This window comes from Labeo rohita, chromosome 3, assembly GCF_022985175.1.
Source record: "Labeo rohita strain BAU-BD-2019 chromosome 3, IGBB_LRoh.1.0, whole genome shotgun sequence".
In the NCBI taxonomy this organism is placed as follows: Eukaryota; Metazoa; Chordata; class Actinopteri; order Cypriniformes; family Cyprinidae; genus Labeo; species Labeo rohita.
In genome coordinates, this window is record NC_066871.1 from 54631584 (window position 1) to 54643924 (window position 12341).

The window sequence follows — 12341 nt, forward strand, 5'->3', positions numbered from 1 at the left end:
AAAGTGTGATTACTAACAGAACAAACATGAAAGAGCAAAAGTCTTGAAGACTCACCTGTAGTGAATGATCAGTTTGAGAGCAGATCTTCCTCATCATCTTCTCTTTCTCTCGTTCATATTCCTCTCTCCACTCCACTCGTCTTCTCTTCAGTTCATCTTCATGCTGTTCTTCAAGGACTTTCAGTTTGTCTTCAAGAGTCTTTTGTTGATCTTCTCTCATGTTTCTTTCTTCTTTCAATCTCTTCTCTAAATCCTCTAGTTGTTCTTGTTTCTCTCTTTCTGTTCTTTCTTTCTCTCTGATTATTCCCTCCATTTCACTCTGCAGTCTCTGAATCTCTTTGTCTTTCTCTCTTCTTTTCTCATCCTCTTCTTCTCTTCTCATCTTTTCCTCTTGTTTCTGTTTCTCCCATTCCTCTTGTTTTCTCTTCATCTCTTCTTTCATGTTTTCCTCACTCTCTTCTTTCTTTTTCATTAGTGTTTGATATTGCTTTTCTCTCTCATTAAACTCTTCTTCTCTTCTCTTTTTCTCTGTTTCATGATTCTGTCTTTCATTCTCTATTATGTTCATTAGTTTGTCTATTTCTATCTGTAGATTTTCTTTTTCTTTCTTTACAGTCTCTTTTTCTTTCCTCATTTCCTTTATTTCATTTTTAAACTCCTCTTTCACACTTTTCATCTCTTCTCTCATCTGCTCCTCCTGTTCTTTCATTTCTCTTTTATATTGTTCTTCTCTTTCTCTCAGTTCTTCTTCTCTTCTCTTTCTTTCTTTGTCCTGATTCTGTCGTTCTTCCTCCATCATCATCTTCATTCTCTCTTTCTCTTCTTCATGTTCCTTCATCCCTTCTTCTCTTTCTCTGTTCTGTTTCTCCATCAGGATCTTCATCTTGTTTTCTTCTTCTTCATGTTTGGACTGAAGATCTTCTTTCTCTCTTTCCATTCTCTCTCTCTCTTCTTTCAGTCTCTGATTAAATTCATCCCAATCTCTCTGTTCTTTCTCTCTTCTTTTCTCATCCTCTTCTTCTCTTCTCATCTTTTCCTCTCGTTTCTGTTTCTCCCGTTCCTCTCGTTCTCTCTTTATCTCTTCTTTCATCTTTTCCTCACTCTCTTCTTTCTCTTTCATTAGTGTTTTATATCTCTCTTCTCTCTCTTTAAACTCTTCTTCTCTTCTCTTTCTCTCTGTTTCATGATTCAGTCGTTCATTCTCTATTCTGTTCATCAGTTTGTCTATTTCTGTCTCATATTCAGTTTTAAGATTTTTGTTTTCTGTTTTTATTTTCTCTTTTCTTGTCTCATTTCCTCTATTTCATGTTTAAATGTCTCTCGTTCTCGTCTCATCTCATCTCGTGTCTCTCTCTGATGTTTCTCATGTTCTTTTATTTCTCTTTTCAGTTCTTCTTCTCTTCTCTTTCTCTCTTTGTCCTGATTCTGTCGTTCTTCCTCCATCATCATCTTCATTCTCTCTTTCTCTTCTTCTAGTTTCTTCATCTCTTCTTCTCTTTCTCTGACTCTGTCCATCAGGATCTTCATCTGTTGTTCTTGTTTTTCTCTTTCCATCTGTCTGAACATCTTACATGAGTAGAAACTCCCTCCGTTTGCTTTCACCATGTTGTCGATCTTCTCCAGTAGATCAGTCACCTGTGTTTGGTCTCCAGTCTGATTATTATTGAACACATGGAATCTGTTTCCACATGTTTCAATCAGGTTTCTGATCACAGATCCAGGTTTTCCCAAACACTGATCAATGGTTTTCTTCTTCAGAAAGTCTCCTCTGGTGAAGAGCACCATGGTGAACATTAATGAGTTTTCACCAAACGTTTCTTGGATGATCTTCACTGATTTTTCCTCCTCTTTAGTGAATCGTCCCAGTGGAATCAGCAGGAGAAACACATGTGGTCCAGGCAGGATCATGGAGATGCAGTGTCTGATTTCTCTCTGGATCTCCTCATTCGTGAGTTCAGTATCAAACAGTCCTGGAGTGTCGATCACAGTAACGAGTCGGCCGTTGATTTCAGATGTTTGTCTCTGACTCTCTTTAGTCACTGATTCAAAAGATTCTTCTGCTATAAACGCGTCTCTTCCTAATATTGTGTTTCCCGTTGCACTTTTCCCGACTCCAGTTTTTCCCAGCAGAACAATCCTCAGTTCATCTTCACTCTCTGATGAACCTGGAAAAGAGGAAATGCATTACTGTTTGTTAAATGTCATGTCTAGAATTAAAATATAATTTTTTAATAGCTCCATATTTTAAGACCCAAACTGATTTTCTGCTCATTACCTTGTGACAGTAAATGTGTCTCTAGTGAATGAATTTTCTTCTTCATTTCTTCATATTTCACCAGTTTTTCCATCTGTGCCTCAATAAACATCTCAGTAGAGAAAAACTCTCCTCTGTTTTCTTCCAGCATCTGCTCGATGTTCTCCATCAATGTAGACACTTGTGTTTTGGGACCAAAGAAATGATGTCGTCCTCCAAAACTCTGAATGACAGACTGTGTTTCTTCATTGAGTTCTGCTGTCTGACGCTCTGAATTCTGCTTTATGAGGATCATGATGTGTTTGTTGATTCTTGAGCTGAAGATCCTCTGGATCTCCTCCATTTCTGCTTTGTCTTCATTATTGATTGGAGCGTCAGGAATAACGAGGAGGAAAACATGAACTCCAGGATGACAGAGAGACACACAGCGGAGAGTCTGACGCATCACTTCCTCCTCTGAGAGACGAATCAGAGCTGGAAGCTCCACCAGATTGATCAGACGACCATGAAGATCCACGTCTGATCTTCTGTCTGTCTGCTGCAGGATCTGCTCTGATATGGAGGATTTTAATGTGTCGTCACTCCCACACACAACCAGATTCAGCTTCACACCTTCTGAAACTGATAGAAGAAGAGGATTAAAACATGTTCGTTTGTCAGTAGGAACTATCAAATATCACCACACTCACGCTTTTCTGTGTCCGGTTTCTCCTCTGTGAAATACTGTGAAGCTTCAGCACAATCCAGGTGTCGTCCATCATTCATCTTCTCAATGTCCTCAAACATCTGCAGAAGATCATGAGGAGAGCTGCTCGTCTGAAGACTGAAGTGTCTGTTTGCACATTTCTGAATGATTTTCTGCAGGATGTCATTGGTTTCAGTGGGCTCTCGTGTGCTGAGCACCATGGTGTGTTGATAAACGCGCTCAGAGAAAGAGAGCAGCACCTTCTCCACACGCTCTTGATCTTCTGCTGAACACGGCTCATGTTTGAGGAGCAGAACGATCACATGAGGTCCTGGATCAGACAGATGGACACACTCTCTCACTGTCTGTGTGATCTGATGATCTGAGATGTTGGTCTGGAGCAGCTGAGGACTGTTGATGATGATCACGTGTCTGTCCTTCAGTCTTCCTGAGACTCTCTCTACAACATCTGGAGGAGCTTCACTGTCAAACGCTGCTCGTCCTAATATGAAGTTTCCCACATCACTGTTTTCAGACACGCTCCAACCCAGAAGAACAATCCTCACTGCAAACAGTCAAATCAGACGTTCAGTGTCCACAATCCTCACATCAGACAGTAACACATGTGAGATGTAACATGATAAGATAACAAGATCTTGATCTTAATCAACATCACAGATCAAAATGACCAGAATCCATCAGTAGGAGATTCATTTAATCACTTGTGCCCTTCATTTATTGATGTAGGTACAGACTTACTCTCAGGAGGTTTGTCTATGCTCTGTCTTCTCCTGCGAGGAGGATTGTGGACGACAATCACTGTATGAAACAGACGTCATTCATTATACTTGACACAAAGCAACAGATATCAGCATCTTTTAATGATTCTAACAAACAACAGTGATAATCAAGGTGAAAATGAGGTTCTAAAAGAATGAAAATAATTTTGCTCATTTTCACTGAATATGAAGTTATTTCTGTCTACCCATAATTAATTGTATCTGCATGTAAATAAAAGTGAAAAGAATGAACAGAATGAAAATATTCTTGAAGACTCATTTTTAACACATTTTAATCTTTCTGTGATTTTCACCTGTGGTATCGGTGGTTGACATGTTGATATTCTGTTCTTTCTTCAGTCTTCATCTGATCATCTTCTCTGACTCCTGATGTCTGTCTCTTCATCATCCTGTAAGAGATTGTAGTGATTTTCAGACAGTAACACAGTCTCTGTTCATTTATCCAGACTATGTGAATCTCCATCACTGTTCTGTCTGTAGTTTGTTGTTCAGTTTTCTGTTTAACTGGTTGAATCTCAACTAGTAGATCATGAAGATTTTCCTCCAAAACTGCTGTAATTCACAGGTTTGATTCCACTGAGCAAACACACATCAGTCAATATTCCTGCATCTCAACACTGAACACAGTCTTTTACTCACAGATCTGCAGTAATGATCTACATGTTATCTAGTGCTGTAGCACATCCTGAAGTTTGGCTTTTTAGAGTTTTTCAGTATAGAAGTAAATGGGATTTAAATGTCAGGAGTTCCTGTCAGGATGAAAGTAACACTTGTTATTTTTGTCCTCCTACAGTGACAGCAAGTGTTTATTTTGTCCCGCAGCATGATAATTTGGTGACTTTCTGTGTCTTGCATCATTTATTAAAATGTTTATTATAAATGTTTATGTTGTATTATAACAAAAGAATATGCCACATGTTCATGAAGGTGTTTCTGGACATAAACCTGTCTGTTAGGAACATCAGTCTCAGGGCAGCTGCTACATCACATTTACCTTAGTCATATTTAGGTTTTAGCCTTACCTTAGCTTTTCCAACTCCACCTATGAATTTGCATTGTTTCCAGATGTTTTATGCACATTTTGAATTTATGCATACAAACAACTGGATGGAAACATGAATAGGACTACTGTTACATTATGTTGAGAATTTATATTATGCTAATCTAATTTTCATATTGTTCATTCTGTTAAAAAATGTTTTATAAAAGTAAGTTGAATAAATAAATAATTTAAATAATTCAAGTTTGTACACTCAGGTTTTGAAACATTTTATGAAACTTTAGTTTAAAAGGATTGTTTTTTTTTTTTTTTTTTCAAATAGTAAGGACAGCATATGTTTGCAGTTACATATTAACAAGGTCAAAGTCATGTATATTTATTAAAAACAAGAGTAACACAAAAAAATCTATCTTGTATTGTTGTGTTACTTTTGACCCAACCAATGGGGTCGAAGTAACAATGTGCAACTTATGTTCAAACTGAAATTATACTGAAGTCTTTCTAAATGTTTACAACATATCACCTGGTCCCTGGTGAAAAAACAGCATATGCTGGTAGGTATGTTTTGATTGCTGGTCCTTTGCTGGTTCATGCTGGTCCTTGACCAGCAACATGATCAGCATAAACCAGCAAAGGACCAGCTTAAACCAGCATCAAAACATACCTAACCAGCATATGCTGGTTTTTTCACCAGGAGTATTAATAGACCACACTTCTCAGTTATAGGCCACAGCAAAAATATATCTCCGTCTACAACTTTATCTTTTTACATTATGTTTTTGTGAAAAATGGTACTTTCATCCCCGCTCTCCCCATATTTACTGTGAATTTAACAATTAAAGTTATTGTGAATAAAAAAATGTAAGTTAGGCTACTAATAACTCTTTCATTGTACGGAAAGAGTAAAGAACATTTACATTATCAAAATTACATTTTCACTGACAATCTAGAGTTCAAGCACTGTCAAAAACTCCCATTAAAATCACTGAAACTGTTTACACGGTGAATCTTACAGATTCGTTCACACATCTGCACTTTGTTCTCTGAATTCGCCAGATAGTGGTCTTCAGTCCGCGAGCGAGTTAAGAAACACCGCGTTTTAGCGTTAACTCATCTGAACGCCTCTGATTGGTCAATGCATTGATGAGCTCAACAGTATTGTGTGTGATTGGTTATAATGTGCAGTGCTGTAAAAACGTGTGTTTCTCTGGCTCAGCGACAACCAGCGAACACAGATTTGATTGTACCAGCTGATGAAATGAAGCACTGAATGATCTAATCAGCTCGTGTGTTTGTATCAAATGTAGAAAATATTATTCAGCTAATTTTTTGTCTTTTGGAAGCTGCATTCAAAATCCACTTGGCTCAAAAATTTGCCCCCTCACTTTCAATGCACTGTAAAAAAAAAATCCTATAGAATCTACTCAATAAAATGAGGTAAACTGAGGTAACAATTTACACTCAGTTTGTTTGGGTAGATTCTATCCTATATGTCTGAGTAAAGAATACCTTAATTTATCAGCTAAGACAAACTAAAAAAAAGTAGGTAAAGTCTACACAGCAAAAAGCCCAGTGTTAAATGAAATCTCCCGGGAGTTTGAGTCCATACTCAAGATTATTAAAATGAACACTGAAGCAGTGTTAGAGTTCATGAGGTAATTAAGTGATTCATTGAGTGATGATTGACCATTATTAAAGACGCCTGATGTTAATGAGCAGAATCACCAAAAGGAGAAAATCAAATTTTGTAAGTTGCCATTTTAGTGGTCAGTGTTAGCATTAGTTTAGCTCTTTACCAGTAACTTCTTAATATTAGATTTTGTTTGGGTGTTGTAATTAAGTTATAATAATCAGACAAACCAGAAGAAATTAGAGTTTGTGGTTTTGAATGTGCTTTGACAAAGTCATGAAGTAACGATCAGAATAAGTGAGTTGTATTTTGTTTATGTTGGTTTAATCAGACAGGTGTTTCTGAAATTTATTTGACCGGAAAAAATATAAACGTTTTTTAGATTTAGACACACAGACATCAACAATCAGCATGAGAATCACAACAATGGTGACCAACAAAAACGTATGTTGTAGCCAATCAAAACTCATCCTTATCTCCCATCATGCATTGTGGCATGAATAAATTATGAGCTGATGATTTCCATGATGTTTAGAGTTGATCTGTTTCTGAATATGCTGTTTGTCACCATTTTGAGAAATGAGATTCATATGCTGATTCATGATGTCTGTGTGTGCCTAAAAGAACAACTTTTGAAAGTTTTTTTGATCGGAGGAGCTTGTAAGAAGTCCATTCAAAATGTAAAAAAAAAAAATTCAGGCTTTATCATTTTTTTGCTGCTGTGAAACCACAAGGCAGTTGTAATAAATAAAGGATATAGAACTCTAAATGGTTTCAGTGGCTCAAATTAAGTTTATTTTAAAACAGAATTATCACCACTGCTGTCACGAATCTGGTCGGTGTCCCGCTGTCCGCTCACCACCAGACGTCACTCTCACCCCATCATCACACTCTGTCTGTTGTACCACACCCTGGACTACATCTCCCGCCATGCATCACGCTGATTGTGTCAGCACATGTGACCAATCAGCAGCACCATAAAAGCCCCGGTCTTTCCCCATGCTAGTCACGGAGTGTTGATAGTGTTTCTCCCTTTGTTTAGCATTCTCTGGTTTCTAGTTCCTTGTGTTTTTTTTGACTCCCTCGCCTGGCTCCCCGTTTTCGACCGTACGCCGCCTGCCTTTTCGGATTTCCGCTCGTTATAAATGACTATTCTCTCGTCTCGCCTCTGACACCCTGTTATTGTTTATCTGACCCTGCCTGTACGACTATGTATCTGTCTCGTCCCAATAATAAAGGCTCGCAAATGGATCCGCTCGCCTCTCGTCCGTTTCTCCGCGTTACAACTGCATGACTTTTGCTCTTTGGCTTGTCTGGCTAGTTTAACTAAACAGTTGAACAAAAGGTAATGTTAAAAAGCTTCGGGTCAAGAGCCCAACTAATGCTAACACTGACCACTATAATGGTGACGTAAACATTTTGGTGTCTTCAATAATTTTCAATCATCACTCAATGAATCACTTAATTACCTCATTAACTTTGACACTGCTTCAGTGTTCATTTTAACACTCAAATAAACTCCCGCGAGAGTTCATTTAACAGTGGGCTTTTTGCCTACTTTTTTTTTAGTATTTTAGCATTTAAACCTTTCCTTTCTATCAGCAAATTATGATTCTGATGATAATAGTAACGAACACAACTTTCCTGCATCTGATTGACAGAGATGAACCTACACTGTAAAAAGTGATACACTATATTTACTCAATAAAATTGTGTCAACAGGTTACAAGCAATATTATTAGTTAAATTTAACACACAATAATTAATTAGAATTAATCAATGAGATGCTTACAAATTAGACATTCAAAATGAGTAAAATTGCACAAAAATATTGGTTTCATTGGAAATAAAAAAAACTATTCTTAATCTAATTCAGTGCTTAGGCTCTAAATTAGTTAAGGTCAAACGTTGATAATGCTAAAACATAACCAACACCACCCAAACACTTTTTCTTTTTGCTTGTCTGGGTGTTATAACTAGGTTACAGCAGCCAAACAATATTTGATGTTTAAAAGTCAAGTGTCCAGAGTCCAACTAAAGCAAACACTGACCACTGTAATGGTAACCTAAAAAATTATTTTCATCTTCAGTGATTCTGTTTGTTTTAAAGACCTGAAAACACAAGCTTTGAACTGTATAATCTCCATGTAAACAACAATAAATGTGAATTTGTGAAAAAGGTGACGTCATGTGCATGTGTATTATGTTTTTGAAGGGTGTTTCTTGATCACCAACTACTGGGCTGGCATGCATCACGGTATTCTTTTTTTGGTTTCCAATGAAACCAATCTTTTTGTTTAACCCTCTGGGGTCTGAGGGTGTTTTGGGGGCCTGGAGAAGTTTTGACATGCCCTGACATTTGTGATTTTTTCAGTTACTTATAAACCTATAAATGGCTAAAGTTTTATATCACTGTATTCAGCACAAACTAGGCTACAATAATATGTAAACAGCATATATGTACATGATTGTGTTTTTGAGAAAGCAACGTTTATGCGTGGCCATTGAAAAACTAAAATTTTGAAGTCACTGAAATAAGGCCATAAAACACATACAGAGAATTTGTTCACAAGACTTTTAACAATTTGATCTTGTAGCCTAGAGTTTTTGCTTCAAAATGATGTGAAAATCATCTTGTTTACTCGCTCACAGAAAACAATATGTTGATTTACATTTTCTAAGACACTTTTTGTTTTGAAAGGGCATATGCGAGGAGGCGTGAACGATCATGCATAATGCTGTGATTTACACCTGAGAATACAAAGGCCCGCATAATGAGCTGCATAATGAGCCATTCAGTTAGGTGTGTGACTGTGAGGGAATTGCTACTAGAAAAAAAGTGAGGACAAAAGAAATGTAGATATTTTTTGTTTGTGGTTTCTTTAGAATATATATATATATATAATTATCACAACAAATAACGTGAGATTCACTGGTGAGTGCAGTTAAACAGTTTATTAAGAACAAACAAATAAACAACACAGAAGTCAAGATGTCATGGGTGCAATATCCAAAACAGTGGCAGGAAATTTTGAACGGGGAAAACTTGAGACAGCAGAACATGCACAAGAAAACAAATGTACGTGAGCAAAACAATGAACTGACAAAGACAGAGCAAACATGGTGAAAACACATATACACTATCAGTCACTTATTTAATTTTATTTTTTTACATTTGTTTAATGTTTTTTATTTTATTAAAAAAATGTGGTTGTTGCATTTTAAATAGTAAACATATTTCACAGTATTACTGCTGTATTTTGGATCAAATAAATGCAGGCTTGGTGAGCAGAAGAGAATTATTTAAAAATATTTTAAAAATTACTGTTAAAAATCTTTTGACTGGTCGTGTATATCATGTTGAAATACATAAATGAACATTACATACCTGCCATTTCCAAAGTGTATGATGTTTATATCCTCTAAAGGAAAAAAAAACAACAACAACAAAAAAAAAAACTAAAAAACTTACCTGCTTCCAGTCAGTGAGTACACCGTATACACTGTAACCGTGTAACCTATAGTAAACCTACACATAGCAAACCTATTGAAAGTGTTATCTTACTTATACTTTACATAATAACTTAAGACATATACTTGAATTTACACATGAAACATAGTGTTACAGAGGATACATTCAGTGCAAAACTACTAAAACAGACAATCAGAGGGTTAAAAAAAAGGGGTAAAACAGTGCAAATAGAAAAGGTGCAAGATAAATAAGGGTGTAAGGTTTGTAAAACCCACTCTTACACCCTATGAATAACCAACTTACTCACATAGTGCTGAGAAAATGTCCAGGATTGCAGAAATTTGGGGTAAAACAGTGCAAGAGAAAAGGTGCAAGATAAATAAGGGTGTAAGGTTTGTAAAGTCCACTCTTACACCCTATGAACAACCCACTTGCTCACAGAGAGCACAGAAATGAACAGCTATACATCTTTGTGCCACTCTAGGAAACAGTTCCTTTTCAGCTGAACACACAAGTGAACATCACATGCCTGGCATTTCCAAGGAGTGTCCTGCCTCTTACCATGCTTTGCTTTGCAAAATACACAGATCCGGCGACCAGCAGTAGCATCTGAGGCCTGATCAGTGCCTGGAACTGGCACATGGTGTGCACTGGTCCGTTTTGGTGTTATTTTCTGTGACACACCACAGAGCTCTGCAATTAGTTCTTCCATAAACTCTTTGTGGGTCATGGTGCCGTAAAGCTCTTTGTGTATAATGAAAGAATTGGTGGCAGCAATGTCCAAGAAGTGCAAAAATATCTTTCTGTACCACTTCATGGCTTTGTGCTGTGTACTGTAGTACTGTATCAGCTGATCAGACAGGTCGACTCCCCCCATGTGTTGGTTGTAGGCAGTCACAGGTGCAGGACATGGAAAACTTTTGGTCCTCCATACATCTTGTGCTTTCACCCTCCTCTGCACAGTGTCTCCTGTATAGGCAGCATGGATGGTGGAACATACAGAGACCTCTCGTGTGTCCATCCACTTCACAAAGACAAGATGTCTGTCCCGAAGCCACCTGATGGAGCCCCTCACAGATTTTTTGGTGAGTGAGTTAGCTGCATTCCGAGGGCAGTCCTTCCTGTTGTCTCTGTAGGTCCCACACGCACCAAACTTCAAAGCAAACAAGTCCGTTAGGAGTTTGGGACTAGTGTAAAAATTATCCATGTATACATGGTACCCAGAGCCCAAAACCGTGTGGTCCAGAAGAGATGTCACAGCATCATAAGAAAGTCCATGGCCTGTGGGAAAGTTGCTCTTTCCTGTGTACACAGCAAAATCTACAGTGTATCCATTTGATGAGTCCGCAAGAACAAACAACTTGAACCCCCACCTGGTTGGCTTGGCTTTCATGTACTGAGTCATTCCTGTGTTTGCTTTGCATGCCACCATTCTTTCATCCACTGCCAAATTTTTCCTTGGATGGTAGATGGCCTTACATGCATGCCGGATAGTGTCCATGAGGGGTCTGACCCTGAAAAGACGGTCGTGTTCAGCTGTGCCCCTCTTTCTGTCATTGTCCTTGTCTGCATCTGGGTGACTCATGTGCAGATTCCATGAAATGGTGCGGTATCTGTCCCTTGACATGATTGTGGCTGGAAAAGGAACAGAGAAAAGACTGTCCTGCCGCCAGTAGTCTCTGATGGACCTCATCTTCACCATGGCCATGTAGAAGAGTAGCCCAATGTAGCAGTACAGCTCACTGATGCCAAGGTCTGTCCATTTATATTTATGGCCCTTTGCACATGCCCTGGCAGCCTGAGCATTGGTGTTTTGACACAGAGTTGACACAGCAGTTTCAGAAAAAAACATTTTGAAGAGACTCATGGGAGTGTGTGCATCACATGGTCTTAGCTGTGGACCAGGTTCCTGTGCAGGCAGGAATTTCAAAGCCTGTGGTACCATGTCGACATCAGTTTCTGTTTTCCATGACAGAGTGGGTTGCTTATTTGCTTTGCATCTCTTTGAAACAGGTTCTTTTGCACTGTTATACTCACATCTGAAATACAAATAAATAAATAAATAAATAAATAAGCTTGCTGTTTACACAAAGAAACTACATTATTAGCATTATTGTGATGTTCACTGATACTGGTATTAATTTATAGAAAAGGAGACAATTACCACATAGCACACATATTTTGCCATACAGTAAATAAATTAGAGTAACATCTGTAAAATAATGAATGCACACTTACTCTATAAGATTCTGAATGGAGCTGAAAACTGATCGAGGCCTGCGTCCTCTTCCTGTGCAAGATGCCGGTGAAGGTGTGGTCACCATCCTAAAAGAATGTTGTAAAGGACTGTTAGCATTTATTTTATAAAGTACATTAGTATATGCATACTTGATGGAAAAAAGGAATAGCAATAACAAAGAAACTATATTCTAACACTATCAACCACAAATAATATTACCATAGGCATAACAAAAGTACAATTTCTATAAAACCATACAGA

The 12341-nt window shown here is 37.7% G+C and overlaps 1 protein-coding gene and 1 pseudogene across 1 annotated transcript in view; both read right to left on the bottom strand.

Annotated features, from left to right (window-relative positions):
* Positions 1 to 12341, bottom strand: part of LOC127161850 (GTPase IMAP family member 8-like) — a 380684-nt gene that overhangs the window by 19254 nt on the left and 349089 nt on the right. The gene's annotated exons all lie outside the window — the stretch shown is intronic.
* Positions 1 to 12341, bottom strand: part of LOC127162419 (putative autophagy-related protein 11) — a 436431-nt pseudogene that overhangs the window by 541 nt on the left and 423549 nt on the right.